Source organism: Mya arenaria, chromosome 5 (assembly GCF_026914265.1).
Source record: "Mya arenaria isolate MELC-2E11 chromosome 5, ASM2691426v1".
Classification (NCBI taxonomy): Eukaryota; Metazoa; Mollusca; class Bivalvia; order Myida; family Myidae; genus Mya; species Mya arenaria.
This window is the reverse complement of record NC_069126.1, coordinates 55,175,256-55,193,910: the sequence shown is the minus strand read 5'-3', so window position 1 is coordinate 55,193,910 and position 18,655 is coordinate 55,175,256. Positions and strand designations below refer to the sequence as shown.

General features: G+C 33.4%; 2 long non-coding RNA genes across 2 annotated transcripts; one reads left to right on the top strand and one right to left on the bottom strand.

Annotated features, from left to right (window-relative positions):
• Positions 1-4,519: 4,519 nt before the first annotated feature.
• Positions 4,520-8,568, bottom strand: LOC128235133 (uncharacterized). The gene is made up of 4 exons (XR_008261139.1): positions 8,423-8,568; positions 8,003-8,081; positions 6,520-6,750; positions 4,520-4,565 (listed from the first exon to the last, which is right to left on the bottom strand). It is a non-coding gene; the product is annotated as an uncharacterized LOC128235133 (long non-coding RNA).
• A 4,030-nt stretch (positions 8,569-12,598) lies between these two features.
• LOC128235126 (uncharacterized) lies at positions 12,599-16,876 on the top strand. The gene is made up of 2 exons (XR_008261132.1): positions 12,599-12,915; positions 16,220-16,876. It is a non-coding gene; the product is annotated as an uncharacterized LOC128235126 (long non-coding RNA).
• The last annotated feature ends 1,779 nt before the right edge of the window (positions 16,877-18,655 follow it).

Here is an 18,655-nt window from a genome sequence, read left to right as displayed (position 1 = left end):
CGGTGCCTGGTCTGGTTCCAAGCTGTTTGCAAAGCCTTTAAAATCGCCATCAGCAGCCTAAGGGTTAATCAACATCTATCATATAATTTATGTACACTAACAGGTTAAACAGTATACTGGTAGTAACTTGTATTTACCATACAATACAGCCTTTTGAACACCATCATATTGTCATATTTTCTGACAAAAAGAGTAATTTAATAATTCAAAATGCATATATATTACTCTCAAGGATGTGAAAAACAAGAATAATTTACTCTACTGCATGTTAACTGCATGTGTGCCAACATGTATGAGCTAATGTAGTGAGAACATGTAATAATGACATGAAAATTACAATTTTGGAATTAAAATACAAATATACTTTGTTATGCAGTTGTAGACACAGTTATTATTGAAAGACTATTTATTAATGTTTTAATTACAGTCTAACATATGCAAAGTTTAAAACACAGTATGACGTCTAAGGAAAAACTAGTGTGACATAGTGTGACTTTGACTTTCAGGTGTATTAAGTAAACAATATCCCAAATACATCATTAACAACATGTTTTTGTAACCATCTTATCAATAAATATATAAACTCAGGGCTTCCTTTAAAGGAAGTTTGGAAGTATACTACTCCCTAAAAAATGGGTTAAAACTTCCAAACCTAATTTCTTGGAAGTACAAAAACTTCCATAATTTTGAAGAAAACTTCCAAAGCCAAACGATTGGAAGTTCAAAATATCAAAACCTTGTGTCAATATTACTTATATGGTCACACATTCAATCAGTCTTGAAGTAAAATGAATTATTATAACATTAATCTGTGAATCTGGCAAGATATAATTTCAAATTATTTGATTTTTAACATACTATTTAAAAAATACTGGAAAAAAATGTATTAAGGGAAACTGTAACTTCCAAATTTCAATGTAAAACTTCCAATATTGATGGTCAGGAAGTTCATACTTTCAGTTTCAAATTCTTAATGGAAGCCCTGTAAACTACTGCCTATGTCATTTAAATGTTATAGTTAGACTTTATGCAAAAGTATGGTATAATTTTAAGGTTCTCATTAGCAATAATGGTATGAATGTCACCAAATAGTGTGTATAAAACCAGTAAAACATTATTACATAGAATATTTGTTGATTGTACATGAATGAGAATGAATGAATAAATATTGTTGTACAAAAGAGGCAGAGTTCCAATGGATTTTAATTGATCATTACCATTCATGAGTTGTTTAAGGTGTAAGAGCCTTGGTAAATTACAAAATAATGTGATGAATGGTTACTTCTAATATCTCGAAAAAAGTGACAATTCAAACAATTAAAATGACACTCTTATTCAAAATCAATACATACACATATATAACAAACATCAATTTTGACTGATAAACCTTTAACTACTTCACTCAACAATCCACTTATTGAAAATATTGATTACTGATAGCAAGATTGTAACTGTCTATTTAATAGCAGGAAGCACAAAAAATATTAAATGATTGGTGAATGATAAAAGATTTACTGTGGTCTACTATAGTCTCATAAGGTAGATATACTGTGTTTTATGCTTATTTCTTTCAAATTAAACTCAGTTTCCTTCATAAGAACCATTGTTTTTCACATTTATTCCTCCTTTTTGGAACATTAAAACAATACTATTGATTATGGTAAATCTTATTTGGGAGCAAGAGTGCATCTTGAATGAATCTCAGCAACACTTGGTTTTTACTTCTAAGATATAAAAAAGATGGCATTTTCTTTAGTTTCTTTCTTTTTTGTCAATATAATAACTTCTTTCAATAGGTATCTTATTCAATTACATTTTCTTAAGGGGTTCTGTAACATATATGCAGCTTTATATGCAGCTTTTGTGCGTCCAAAGGCCTAAATTAGTTCAAGCCTAAAATAGTTGAAGTGTAACTTGGAGTTCTTTTCCTTGGTTTTGAGTGAACTTGGTCAATGTGATAGTATTCCCTGTTTTATCAACCATGCTCACAGAATGACTTGACCACACTTTCTTCATCATCACTTTTACATGTGTGTTGAATCATTCCAGTAGTCACATTCTGGGTTCTTCCAACAGCCTCCAGTGAGATTTACTAATCTGTAATGTATTAATGAATGCGATTTCTGTTGTGTATACATACACAGTGTTGATTGACACTATGCTTCCATGATGACCTGTATAAAAGCAAAGTTATTCAGTAGTGTTGTTTGTCTGTACATGGTGATTGCAAATGCACATTATTAAAACTAATATTCAGCAATAGTTTAACAATTTTTTGAATCATTTTGTCAATGTGAGCAGATAAGATATTCAATGTTGAAATCATCTTAGTTGAGGGAAAGAACAAGGTGTTCATTCTTGCTATGCTATTTCACAAATGTCCTTGAAACGTAATATAGTCCGATAGCATCAAATATAATATTTTACAATAGGATTGACCATTTTAAAGGATTTTTTTAATAAACAAATAGTTCCTGAAGGAAATACATTTTCTCCTGGAAGTCCTCAATACAGCACTGAACGCTCTCTAACCTCTCTTCTGGTATGTCCCCATCCTGTCTGGCCATCTGTGCTCTCATATTTTTCCACATGTCAGTTCAGCGCCACCAAAGAAAATGCTTTTCATCATAGTCTTCTTCCTTGAAAATCAAAAGTGTGGTTCACTTATTTTTTGCAAAACTCATCAATATTCAAGGACTATCCTGCACACTAAAAAATAGAATTAAACAATGGGATGACAATTTCCAAAAAGATAACATATTCCTTGACCATACATGAGCATATTACTTCATATATAAACCAATCTTCCTAAACATTATTTATGACAAGGTTAGTAAAGGTAACTTTGTTACACATTGATTCAATTGCTGATAATAGCTTTTATTCTGTTACCGTATCACAACAGTTTCTAGATACTCTTCCGTTCTGTCATATGGAATGAAGTCATGGATATGTTGTAGCATTTTTATTAGGGATGCAAATGAATGGTAAAATTGATATTCGAATATTCAGTAATTCTTACAAACGAATATTCGATTACCAAAATATATCTACAAGTTGTAGTATACTATTACAATATTCGCTAAAGTACTAGCCAGAGCATTTTAGTCTACTCTGTCGCAACCACTACGCGCGGGGACCCTGAATTTCACCAAATGAGCCTCTGAAATTCCCCATTTCAGAAAGATAAAAAGTAATACTTTATGAACAAAGAAAAACACAAAAAACTTTTAATTTATATTCCCCTGCCTTCATATTTGTAAACAACGTGAACAAAGAAAGATTTCTGGTCAATTGGCGTTATGCCCCAATCGAGGGTCTTTCCGTAGGACGAGCAGCCTCGTTATGGGATTGACCTCTAATTAAAAAATTGGAAAAAACAAACCAACTTGGAAACTTGTTTATTTCAGAAATTCTTAATTAATAGAGGCAATTTACCGAAAATAATTGTTTTTTGTGTCACTTGTCTTTCAGCCGGTTATTGTAAAATTACGGGGACTTTTTATAGGATCCGACGATATGACGCGTGTTTAGTGTATTGTCATCATATTCACACCTCTGGCATTATGGACCAATTGTTGTAAAAACAAGACAACCAAATCTCAAATACAACAACAGAGTTGTAGGCAAAATATTCATTATTACATTTATTCAACAAAAAAACATCGAATATTCGAATACCGATTTTGACATTCGAATACCAAAAGCTTGATCGAATATTCGTTTGCATCCTTAATTTTTATCATATATATCATTCACATTGGTCTGGTTTTCTTTTTTATCAATGAAATTCATGAAGGAAATACATATTAACTATTTTACAAACTAAGGCACTTTATGATAAAACAAAATTCATCCAATCTTAAACAAGGTTCATCCATCTTTTTTAATCTGGGAAACCATATAATTAAACAGGTAAGTTCAGCTGAGACTATGACATGATTGTTGCATTTATCTTTTAATCATGTAAAATGATCTATAAACAGCCTCATTCTAGCTCACATTAGCAATTCTAGGCTTGTTTTGAGGAAATACTGTATTTGTCGATTTTGGGACCATCTGGTGTCTAGTCACTTTAAATCACATGCATGTAGTGTCATATGTAGTCACATGTAAAGTCAAATGTAAAGTCATCTGTAAAGTAACATGTAAAATCATATGTAAAGTCATATGTAAAGTTACACTTAAAATCATATGTTAAGTTACGTGTAAAGTCACATGTTAAGTCGCATGTAAAGTCAGATAATGTCAAAAAGTCACAGAGCCAATTTATATGACCAAAGTCTCATCACGTTCACAGTTCCATTATTATGTCTTGTACGTAAGACTTGATATTCAGTAAAGAGTGGAACAGTGTGATAAGTACTTAGTTGAATGATCTTTTGTCCTAACTCAGCTATTCTAAGATATTAGAATTCTTCAGCAGAAAGTTATATATATATATATACCTGTACTGTAGGCACTGCTCGTGTAGCTTATTACTTCAGCAATTGTCTCCGTGTCAGTACCTTTCCGTGGTGTTTGCTTAAAATGGTAGGCAACGTGACCTCTAAAGTAGACCATTCCTGTAAAGTATTTATTTACTATTTAACAGACCTAAATATTATGAATATAAAACTGTTTCCATTATATTAAAGTGAGTGTTCATAATATTACTATAGACTGTGCTTTGTGATTTTCAAATGTCCAAGCCAATAACTGACGCTTTAAAGGGCTAAATGGTACACATTCATAAATTGTGCCAACTGAAAACATAACTGACATTTGATTTTAATCTCTAGGACTTACAGTTTAACTGTTATGGACAAAACCAAGAATTGTACCATGTTTATGCCATTGCATGAATTACATAACAAACAAGAAGACAATGCGGCAACACCGGATTTCTTATTTGACGATGCAATTTTGCAAACCTACGATTTGAGCTAGTGAAATAGTAATTCTAACCAAAAAGACCCATATTTATACTTATCGGAGATATCGTTCATACAAATAACCTGATCAATCATCAACAGAAACTACTCCATTTGTATGAGGAAAAATGAACATTTTGTAAATACATCAGCTTTTCCAATAAGATCTGTCCCAGAGACCTAGTTTTTGACCCTAGATGACCAACTTTATCATCTAAGATTTCATTTTTTATGGCATTGGGAAAATATTTGACCTAGTGACCTAGTTTATGATCTAAGGTGACCCATATTCACAAATGTTTAAGACAACATGTAGACAAATATTCTGACCAAGTTTCATAAAGATTTGACAAGAATTACCTCGTAATGAATTTTTATGACTGTGGAATTCTTTTTTCTAAGATTTGACCTTGTGACCTAGATTTTGACTGGGGATGACCCATATTAAAGAACTTTCAAGATATTATGCAGACAAATATTCTGACCAAGTTTCATCAAGATATGAAAAAAATGTTGAATTTGTGACGTGGAAATATTTTTCCTAGGATTTGACCTAGTGACCTAGATTTTGTCCCAAGTTGACCCATATTAAAAAATATGCGAGATATAATGCAGAAAAGCATTCTTACCATGTTTCATCAAGATTTGATAGAAATTGTTGAATTTATTACTGTGAAATATTTATTCTAAAGATTTGAACTAGTGACATAGTTTTTGACCCGAGATGACCCATATTCATATATATTCAAGAAACCATGCTGATAGTCTGACCAAGTTTGATAACCATGGGATAAAAACTCTTGATTTTATCTCATAAAATGAAAAGTTTAACGCAGAATTGTTAACGCCCGCCCGCCCGCCCTGTTTTCGCCATTCTATAATCCGTAATTTTTCAATGAAAAATCCGGCTAAAAACGTCAATGTAAAAAAAAGTATTAGCAATGCTACATAGCAATTATGTTAGTCATTTGTGATTTGGTTCGGGGAAAGAACAAAGCCATTTAACTAAAGTCGTTTTCTCCAATGTCAATCTGTATTACATGTGAAACACACAATAGTTCTCTATCAAATTCTAGATGCTCAGTTATATTAGTGTCAACAGGTTTTCACAAAGAATGGCCCGTGTGTTTTGCTATAGCGTTAGTGACAGGCAGGACAAGTTTTATTCTATTAAATTATTGTATATTAAAGCTGCAATCTCACAGATTTACCATTTTTACAACAATTTTACTTTTTGTCTTGGAAAGAGCATATTTTTGCGTAAATATCTGCAAACCAATAATATAAGATTGGTGGCAAAAAAGCAGATCGTAGATTTTCATATTTCCTTTCGAAAATTAAGGTTTTATGGCCTAAACCGTTACTAACGGTTTAAGAAAAATGCATAAAAGATCAATTTTTGAACTGAAATATAAAAATCTGCAATCTGACTTTTTGTCAACAGTCTTATTTAACTGGTTCCCATGGATTTTTGCAAAAATTGGCTTGTTCAATGACAAAAAATAAAAAAAGTTGTCAAAACGTTCAATCTGTGAGAGTGCAGCTGTAATATTTACTCTCCGCCATAAAAATCTTCAAACAATTCCAAGATTTGCAAAGGTTTTACCCTTTCTCTGTTTCGTGAACATCGGCTGAACTCTAGCTGTGATTGATCAATTGTGTCATGGTTGAGCGGCCACCGTAGTGTCAACTCACATGCCCACTGGATAGATGTGGAAGCCGTCTGGTTGATCGAGTGTCACAGGATGGCTGGAAAGTGTACGTTTTACTGTTCCTTGCGGGCATACAGCTGGCTTTAACATATGCCATCCAATCTGGCCTTCAGTTGTCCAAATATCTGAAGTGAATATAAATAAAGTACAATTTTCTATTTTTGTTAAGTGTTCGACACAATTTTAACTTCACATCAAGCAGTTGGAGAAGGTGAGTCTTTTTCCCCTGGCAGTCCAAGCAGTACAGTGCCATTCTTAATGACAGTCTGAATTGAAATCAACACATAATGTCAATCACTAACATGACTGGCCTCCCTTTGCCAATGTGGGGGGTGAATAACTTGGAAAACCATGTTTATAATAATGATAATATTATAACACTAAAAATACTATCATTAAAGGAGAGTCACTGAGACACGCAGTTTATCTTCTTTCATGATAGATTTGTCTCCCTTGCCTAAAATGTTGAAAATTCTTTTAAAATATCTTTTATGTTACCACTGTAATATCTCCATACATTGTTAATTTGGTAATGACTATAGAAAGAAATATTAAAAAAAAAAAAGAGTTGTGTAAATTCAAAACCTTGATTCCCAACTAATATTGTCTTCATATTAATAAGTGTACTCATGTTTACTTCATTTCCTCAACAGCATGCATGTTGGGACATAAATCTTCCGTTTTATGATGTTTGTTCTCAAGTTCAAGGTGACATGTTGAGGGCTTCCATTATAAGGGTAGTTCAGAATTATAGCTTATATTTTCCCCCTCAAAATGACCTCAAATTTCCAAGGTCGAGGGCTTGAAAGTAAAAAAATCTTCCCTATAAAGATATTCCATTCCAAGAGTGAAGGCGAGGGATCAAGATCTTACTTTCGAGGCCACAGTTTTGATAACCATGGAAGTAAAATGACATATTTGATTACAAAACTTTGAAGTTGGCATATTGTTTTTGCAAATCATTTAAACCTAAAACAGTAGTTTGGAAATAGAGGAAAAAACTCTCAGCGTCCATGAAACTGAACCTTTGCTTTCAGAGAAAAACTTCCAAAATTTGACGGTAAGGATTTCTTACATCCAGTTTCAAATTTTTAATGGTGGCTCTGCATGTTTATATCTTTGCTTTGTTTTAAAACTACACACCAGATCTTGGTGAAAATGTGTCTACATTTGTTAATTGACTAGTGACAATAAAAAATCAGTATTGTGCAAATGCTTTTATTTTGTCTGATGCCTATGCTTTGTCTGAACTTACAAAACTTTACCAGTATTTAGAGACAAATCTTGTTTGTACATTGTAAAATTTCTTGTACATTCATGTAGGAATGTCAAAATTCTATTAAGTATCTATAACTTAAATACTTTTTTGACAGATACCTGCAATACCAGATGTACATTCTTGTAAACGGACGGCTTTTTGGCCAGATCCCTCACTTCTCCACCATCATACTTGAACCTGTAAACACAATATTACAGTTACCAATGTTAGATGACAACTGATGTACACTCTTGTACAAGGACGGCTGTCTGGCCAGATCCCTGACTTCTCCACCATCATACTTAAACCCGTAAACACAATATTACAGTTACCAACATAAGTGGCAATTTTGACACTATTTTGCCCATTAGATTTATTGTTATGATTTCTGCTATTTTTGTAGCCACTTGGGAAAAAGCCGGTAGCTTTAGGTGCTCACTCAGTGATATATATGCCATTCTTTCACTGGAATAAACAGATACCCTCTATTATATAACATGCAGAATAGCAAGCACAATATGATATCACCTCTTGTTTACCTGTTACATTGCTATGATATTTTCAATGCACCACACCATTTGTTGTGGAGACACCGCACATATTTCAGATACTGTGCCAGGGCATCAGTAGATTTCACACAAACCGTAACGCAGTCAGGGAGGGTGACCATATGGCGCTTGCTGTTGAAAACCTGATGGTACCTTCACTCTGTAAAGTCAAACAAGAATATATCTATTTTTTAGTGTGCAGGATAGTCCTTGAATATTGATGAGTTTTGCAAAAAAAGTATAAAGTATAGAGTAGAGAATTCAACAACTTGAAACTGATATCCTTTCTGCAATACATAACATATAAAAGGGCATATCTTACACATGATTTACCATTTAATACAAACAAATATGAAACCAGTTTAGGAAACTTATAATGTGATCCTTTGTTGAGCTTTTCGATAACAAGTTTCATAAAATTTTGTATTAAATGGCAATGAATGTAAGATTATTTTATCATACGCCACATTCGATGGTAGAAATGAAACTTTTTTGTTATTTTTTGGTATAAAGTTTAGTGCTTAATATACAGGCAAAAACAAATTCAACTTAATTATATTACACTAGTGCTTATCAGTATATATGAAAATATGTAATGGTTGTCTTCCACATAAAGCAAGCAATGTGCATACGACAAAGATGTTTGACAATTTTGATCACTGCATACAGATGCAGTCTAAACGATTAAATGCCCGAAGAACTACAAGTGTATCAACATACAGTCAGCAAATGTAGACTTAAATGCAACATGCCTGATTCTCATCAAACTTTACAGAAGTGCTTAAGATAGAAAAGGGAAATAAAACCAGCTCAACATATTAAAAATCCAGAATATGAGCAAGCCCAGAAAACAATTTACCATTAGAGGGCTTGTAAGTTCATAGACTGCATACATTTTCCTTGATAAACTTATTAACCATCTACCCTAATGTTAAAAAACAAACATTCAGGCAACATTTAACAGGGTTCCCATTAAGAACTGACAGCTGGCCAAAATGGAGAGTTCAAATGGCAATTGTGCTGGTTCAAATTTTGTCTAGGTTTAGGTTTCATTATTTGTTGTTATTGCTGATAATTTGTGTTATTATAAATCACATTTTGTCAACTTAATGCAAAAACTCAATAACTGCTTACCGGTACTTAATATACAGTACTTGAGCTCTTGCACTACAGTGTAGCAATGATCCTTTGCATAGTACTTTGACTAAGTTATATTTATACTCTACAGGACTTGTATCCACTGTGTTATGCAGTAAAAGTGCTGAATGATTGCATATGGGTTGGGTATGTGTCACAAAAGCCCATTAAACTACCGTTACAATGTATTTAATATTCATACGGTAGCTTGAGAGAGACAAGCAAAAAAGTAACATATATTTGTCACACACGCCTTAAATGCTGGATATGTTTTACCTAACCATTAAATATTAAAGCAATAGTGCAAATTTATACAGTTTGAGTGAAAAAAAATCAAAAGACCCCTCAAGACTCTGTTCACATATATGACATTCTTACAATGTGGTGTGTACATCTTGCAGGTGGAGGTAGGTAATTTATAAAGACAACGCTCACTTAATAACTTTCACTACACTTGTTTTATTTTTTATGCATTACAAAATCATGTAAGATCCTGAATGGACACTCAGGTGACAGTCCTGAAATCACACTTTAAAATGAAAAAGTCTGAATCCTTACACTAGAGTTTGGCATCATGCCTAAAAAAAAAATACATTTGGTTCGGGTTACCCGACCCTACCTACGGAATAGGCGCCGACCCTAACGTTTTTATAGTCAGTTTGAAAAAAAACAATGAAAAACTAAAAAAAAAAAAAAATTTTTTTTTTTTTTCTTATTTTTTTTTTGCTTTTCAATATGTAGTTTAAAACCTTAATTGCTTATATAGAAGATAACTTTAACACCATTCTCCAATGATGAAAATGACATTCTTATATAAAGCCTAATAAAAAAATATATAAAGCCTACCTACCCTACCTATTTTTGAAAAGGATGTAACCCTAACCAAACAATTATTTTTTTAGGCCTCAATTTTTTTTTAACAAACCCTACTATATAAAATCAAGCATTTGATCAAGCCAGTAAAGCATTTTACAAGTGCAGGGCTTGCGTGCTTGTGCTAATTTAGATCACTGGTGACCCTTTGCACATTTTGAGTAGAATAATTCATGGGGTCACATACATGCCATATTTCTGGATACCATTCCAGGGGTTTGTTCAGAAAGGCTGAAAATTCAGGGGGATTTTAAAAGAGTTCATGGAAAATCTTTCAGCAGGTTAGAGTGGGCGAAATATCAAAATAATTTCAGACGCAAGGATGAAAAAATGAATTTACATATATTTATTGCTATGATAACCTTTAAAAATTACTGTTATCACTTCTTGTAAAAGCCTGCAATCATGCTTCCTTTAGGCATTAATAAAAAATAAACATAAATATTCATTGTAATTCATGAAGACAATTTCTTTCATTTGGAGTTGTCTGTTTACATTCAGTTTCATTCACAGACTGTGGTTTCACTATTTGTCATCATTGTCCATTGTAAAATTTCCCTAAAAAAAGATAAAAAAATCTTGGGGATTTTCCCCAACCAAGGGGATGTGGCATGTATGGGGTGAATGCCAGAAAGAACCAAAACCTTTAATATTCTACATTGCTTGGTAGATCCACAATTATTATGTTCGATGCTAAAAATATCAATATGCAGCATTTTAATTATAAAAATATGTGGCATAAAAGAAATATTACCTTAACTTTAACTATTTTCAGTGTGCGTAGTTTATATGAGGATACAATGCCAGGTTGCCATTTACTGTCTCAACTGTTCTGAAAAAATGAAAAGAAATAAAAACAAGTAAAGTGCAAAAATAACTCTTTAAATGTGTTTCTCTACAAACATGAACAGCTTTATCTTCATTCTCGTGTCATAATGTTTTTGTGAAGTTCAACGACAAGTAAATGGTGCCAGATGCTAGTGTACAAATTTAAATTATGTATATATTAGCTCAATTTGACTTGACTCTTAAGTCAAGTTACGATCACCCACATTAATTAACTACTGTGTTTGATAAAATAGTATATTGAATCCTAGCCTAAACAAAAAAATTGTCCCGGGTAGTCATGCGACTAGTCTATCCATCCTGCATGCATTTGATTAACAGCTCCAGCTTCAATGTCTGCATTGAAGTTTGCATGTCTTAATATCACCTATAATGATCATCAAAAGTGAGACAGTTTTAAGGTACTACACCATTCATAAATTTGATATAGACTCTAAAATCTTAAATTGGTTTCCAATTTCAAGGTTAAAAAATCACTGACTTAAAGTGAACTCATTTAACTTTTATATGATCACTAACATTGAAGAATTTATGTTGAGTGAAATTTAAACAAAATGCCTGTTCCAATAACAATACATAGATCTTCATAAGATCATATCAAACTCTTAGGCAAATGAATACAGTCGAACCCTCTTGGCTCAAATGCACTTGGCTCGAATTCCTCGTGGGCTCAAACTCAATGAAAAGGACCTAATTCTTTACACTGAATGTTAAAATTCCCACTTGGCTCAAAATTTTCGAGGCTTGAAGTATCTTCACAGGTCCTGCGACCGAAAGTGATCTATTGTGCCATTAAAAATTGAATTATTTTAGGCATGATTTACAAATTGCTGTTCAAATGAGTATCTGTCAGTTGCTGTGTGGAGTTTGATGATTTGTAAATGTAAAAAAACTAAATTTCAGCAACACAGATAAAAAAGAAATGTTGCCATCATAAAATCATCCTTTTTTTTAGTACCAGCGTCCATATGCAGGCTGTAATAATGTGCTCTCAGTCTGTGGATGTTACATGTTGTGTCACACATTGCCATATTGCTGATCCTGGTCCTTTACAAGGCCTGAAAAGTAGAGAAATTTAACCTTCTAAATTTGGCAATGAAAGAAATTGAAAGAACAAAAATTATTTTCAAAAAATTATCAAAATACCGGGTATATGACACTGCACTTACTCATTTTTGCATTTTTATGTTGAAAGAATCTGTACTATCATAACATCTTTGTGAAAAACTTGTGAAAATATCCTTATTCTTTGTTCGCTGACATTAGTAACAATAGCATAATATTGGTCCGCCTTTTGCTGCAGTTAAAGTGAATCGTAGTGGCCAGTTTTAATATTGTAATCGGTTGCACTTCATTGTAAAAAGATACAGAAAATAAAAAATGCACAATACCCAGGAAACAAATTTGAATGCACAACTTTGGAGAATAACACAAATGACATTGATTATGTCAACATTAAAGCAGTAATCAAGCAGGTGCTTGAACATGATCTCGATTTTATAATGAGTTTGGAGAAATCTTAATTTTGATTCCTAAAATAACACTACATTAACTATTATAAACATCATAACAGCAAATGGAACATACTCTCAACTTCACTGGATATAATGCTGCTGAATGGGAGGACTGTAAGTTGAAGTTCATTTATTTTGTCATCCATTCTTCAACTGCCTCGCTAACTCACTTTCTCTGTTCATCTTGGTTCTGAAAGCAAATATGAATACTTATAAATTATGTAAACTGATTAATGCTTTATATCTAACTTGTAATTTAACTACTATTATAATTATTATCTAAAGGTTATCAAATCTCATATATCCATGTATTTATATTGGGCTTCATTTCATTATATTAGAAGATAACTCATGCCATTCAAATTGCCATTATTGGGAATTTTTGCAAGAAGATGTTAGAAATTGGGAAAAAAAGTCAAGAAATCACAGCAAATTTAACAAATAAATAAGCATTTATGATAAAGCTGTAAGGTGTTCTTTTTCAAATTTATTAACAAAGTGCCAATTTCTGTTTATAACTCTCTGTCTAGTTTTTGCCAAGTTGAATTAATTGTACAGCTCCAAATTGGGGAAAATATACACTTCTGTCATTGCCAATCTAGTAAACAAGCCGCTAAAAGTTAGCTTAAATGAAACCTGATATAAGATAGACAAACATTTAAGTTTAATATAAATAAATAATAACATATAAAATGTTTTGAATACCCAACTTATTCCTGAAAAAAGTATATTTTTTTTGTTGATAATGCACCAGTCAATTGTAACCCCCCAAATGCCCTCACTACCAATGGACCTAAGGTAAGGCCCCATTTGCGCCATATTTTCGCAAAGACAAAACCACCGCATTCACCCCGCACTGTGGGGCCACCTGAAAGGTAAAAACACGGCCATTTCCCAGTCTATCCCCGGACCTGGGTGGCCAAGGTTACAATTGACTGGTATATAAGGACTGCTGATCAATTAAGGAATCTACACTGATTTTATTCAAAATAATTAAGCATTTTTTCAAAGGACTAAAGAGCCATAGTTCGCTATTCAATCATTACAACTGACACCTTGTGTGAGTAAGAAACAGCTGCTCAGTTAGCTTAATAGGTAAGAGCACCATGCTTGTGTTCAGATGGTCACATAGGTCCTAATGTACAAGCACTTTTCCTACCAGATTAAATTCACTGGGTCAGGCGTAAAAAAAACAAGAGTGCCAGGATCAGAAATTTGATTGCATGGTTGAGTATATTTTGAATGTGTTAAGAACCCACCGCTCGATTATCACAATCAGTTAGAGCATCTGAACGGAGTGTGTTCCGGAACATGAGTTTGAGCCCCATCGACACCAAGTGCACTCTTAATCAGAGGATTGTTATACTTCCATGACCTGCATGTAATTAAGCAACAACTAAAGTAAACCTAGGAGATAAAAACGTTTTATTTTTATATAATTTTGATTATGTTGTGTCTTTTATTTTATCTTGATTAAGTTGCATGAAAGCTGAAATTGCATGGATATAAAGTTGTCGCCGTTGTTTCCTCGATATGTCTTTCGCTCACAGGTACTACTGACAAGACGGATAATAAATATCTGTATTAAATAATGGTAGCCAAGCAGTGAAAAAAATGTGCAAAGAACATAATTATGAGAGTGGACTATCAAGATACAGCTGAATAATAAGCAAAAGTCATGTACTATAGTTATCCGAATTTGCCGCCGGAAGTCTTCAATTTTATCTACGGACCCAACGAAAAATTACCTCAAATGCATACACCGTTGACAAGAAAATCCAGTTTAAGCGGTACTCGAAAACTCTCAGGCAGAATTATCGTTCTTTGCATCTTTCAAGTTTTTGCCATTTTTGAATAGAAACATACCAGCGCACCAAATTGTATGCGAACGTAACGCCATTTCGAGAATTATCTCGTTGAATGTGTATCCCAGCACTGTGCGCAATGACGATTGATTTGAAATAAAGGCTCAAATTTCAAAACAGTAAAAAAATCTAAACGTTATTTCACTGGTTTAAACAGTGAATTTTTACTGTGAGTTCACTAATAAATATCCATACAACCAGAAAGCATACAATAAATGTATCAATTGATACTATTTTCCACCAGAATCCCAATTAAGAGTGTATTTTTTCAAAGTCTTTTTCACGTTAAGTGTGTTTGGCCCGAAGCTTTTTGTATTTTGTATGTTTATACCTTGTTAAGAATTATTTTACATAAAAACCTGTGTATATTGCTTTTGTTGCTTTTTGTGTTAGCCATTCTCATGCATCAGAGGTTCGATCGTGATAAAATCACTCAGGTGAAAGGTACGTAACTCTGGTGAACGAGAATGGTATTAGCTTGCCTTTCAATACTTTTAGTAATACGATGCATGTTTGCTTGCATAATACCAGTTTTTTAACCATTTACCAAACACGCATGTTATGCCTTTCTTTCAGTGCTACGGAAACGCTATTACCACACGTATTATGGTAATAGTGTCAATTGCTCACATCTAGTGTCTATGTTCAGGAACTGCCAGTGTGTTATAAAAAAGACTTGTTTTAAAAAGTCAAATTTTATGTCATTTTAAGTTTCAGTATTTAAAAACATAAAATATGTGTCCTTTCATACATGTGTTGTTGTTTTTAGAGGTAAGCACATTTTACGAAATACAATTTGATCATGTGAAGGCTTAAAGGACGCAAAAACACAAGACTTTTTGAAACAGCACATATTCGTACTGACGAAAATTACTATTCTTATTTACAATATTTCTTCGGTAAATTTTCTCAACACATACACAAAAACTTGTTGCAAAGGATGTATTTGTTACACTTGTAAACGAATGCATCTTAATACCAAATAAAAAAAATTAAATCTGAAATGGTATATGATTGTCGACCTATCCATTACTTTTGTGTTGTGCGAACCCTAAACTATGTGTGATTACACTTGCAGTAAAGGTATTATTTCAGATAACAATTGTATTTTGTAAGAGCTTGTTGAACTATATACATGTGTAAGTTGTGTATACGTGCAATGTGCTTAATTTGTCCATATATAGCGAAACAAGTGGAGGACGCATCCGGCGCGACCTACCTACCCACTAAAATCGTCCAAGTTTACTTTTTTATTTCAATAGGAGAACAAAAGTAATGAACAGGCCCAAAATAAACCACTTCGGACAAGATATTGTTAAAATCTTGACGGGGGAGATACCCTAAAATCCATGCCAAGCCTGATATATCTCGGTTCTGAGGGAGAGGGACAAGTCAAAAACCTACGCCCCTAAATGTCACCCCCCCCCCCCCCGGTCTAACGTCAAAACCTGGAACGGACATGAAACATGTCATCTAGGAGAGCTACAATGCTGGTTCATGCGTCGTTTTGTGTTTTAAACAACTGAAAATTCTTATCTATTTTATGTTTTCAGGAGCCGACAAGCATAGCGGCTATCCACCTTTGCCCGCTTTATGAAGGAACGAATATGGTGGAAATATGTGCTCTGCACGTTTTACCGATGTGGTTGTAACAAACTAGTTCGGGGTCAATTGATCGGATGATGAGTTCTGGATCGCACACAAAAATTGCCCTTGACCCTTTAAGCCATGGCGTGTGGCATTGACCTTAAGCGAGCCGATACTTGCACTCAAAATACCACGTCGAAGTTGTGAATATGTTGCCATGAAAAATCAATATCCCAAGAGTGATTCTAGCGGGAATCATATGTGGGCGGATTGTCATCTGGGATAATAATTACCCTTTCGGAAGCACAATCAAGCTCACGATTACAACTTTTGCTAGGGGACATCAATTCACACAGATTTTCAGATTCACGTAGTTTGAGTTCTTTCCCGTCCATCGATCACGCTGGGTGTGTGTACATGATCAAGCATCGATCAGGAAGACGAATTCGTAACCGGGGACCATTACGAAATAGCTGAGACCAACTTTCTTGTTTATTGACTCCAAATAAAATGACTTGGTGCATTATAAACGCAAATGAAAACCTTATTTACTGTGTCAAATGATTTTGTAACGAATCGTTTAACTATGGAATTATTTGATAAAATTATGGTTTTTATTTTCACTAACACGTTTGAACTGACCCCTAATTTAAAATTTGAGTTTAAGTGAACATTTAGGTGGTTTTTTATCTTTACATCCCCATTTAAAGTGCTACTTGAATGATGACAGGTCATATACCTGACTGATTTAAGATATTATTGTTATTGCATACTTGAGATAGGAGTGGGGGGTTTTCAGTAAACGTCCTGGTTGTGAGAGCTTCCTTTTCACATGACAAATCATTTTAAAGATGCAAATACAAGGATGTGACTTGAATACTTAAGAGCCATTGACATCATTATATTAGGTGATATATTTCATGATATGATTATAAGTAGGCACAATGCTTCAGGAAGAGTTTCAGTTAGTCTATGTTATAAATAAATAGCAGGCACTATTTGTTTCAGGAAGAGTTTCAGGTATTATAAGTGCAGACGTGTTGTTGACGTGTTTTAATTGTGTCTTATCTTCAGAACAAAACAAAATTTAAATTCTATTAAAGGCACAGAGTTTTCAGTCATGTTCATTACACAATTTGTTTGAATAAAATCAGGACCCAATATTGCTACACCGTAAAACTGGGTTTACCAATTGTTATACAATACCTGATGTTTGACTTCATGCATTTATATTCAGTTATTTACACTCCTACTGGTCTTCCTTAGATAAACGTATATCTGTTCATTTTCTGTTCAATTGCAGTTTATTTCGCTGAACGCAAAAACGACCTTTGTAATTGGTCAAATGCCGTTTTTGATCGAGGTCATCGGTAAAACAAGTGACGCCGTGGTAGCCGCTGCTGTGGAAACAACCGAATTTTTTACTACTTTCAGACCTTTTCAACATATTAGTTGGATTATTCCACAGAAATTATGCAAATAAATAGTGTTAATATAAATAATGCATACTTCAGAATTGCGATTCATTTATGTATGACCATATATTACCAAATGATTTCATGCCCCATAGACCGCAATGCTAAAACATTAAATCTTTAAATAGTGAGCGCAGCATATGTCCTTTCCGCATGTGGTACAATAACAATATATGTGCATGACTACGAATGGAAGATATTTGTTTCCCACCCCGTACCTAATGGTAAGTCTTTGGTGGAGCATAACCTGTGAGAGCGGGAAAATTGAAAATCGTATAATATTAAAGATCAAACAGTTTTATTCACTACATAGTTCTACTTTCTATTTATAGCTTTACATACTGGTTAATGCACCATTTAAAAAATCAACACTAGCCTCCATAATAAACACTTGTAACTGTTGAACGGTTACCTAAAATAGGGCCTACTAATGCCCTCCTCTAATTAACTAATTAACAGAAAAACACTATTTTCGTTTTATATCGGTCTCCATATATACTAGTGCTTTGATAAATTCAAGATTCGTGTCATTTTAATTTAAAAATAAAACATAGCTTTATTTAACCTTAGTAGCGATTTTAAAATGGTAGTCTTTAGATTGACAATACGGACCGTCTCAAAACATTATTTTCCAAAGAACCGTAATTAAACATTGCGACAGTCAAGTCTCTTTTGGAAACTGTCAATGCCTCACCATATCTATAATGATGCTTTTTGTGTGTTTTATTTTACTAAGAATCATACGTTTTTACAGAAACCGTCATCTAAAATTATTCACAAACTGTTTGAGCCGACCCCTTCAAACTCAAAGTGTCGTCTGTCCACAAAATTGAATAAAACTGAAGATCACTTCCTGGTCCAGATATGCGCAATCTACCCGTATCAGGATAAAAAAAGGTCATTGCCGAAATAGGAGGGGGAAGTTCA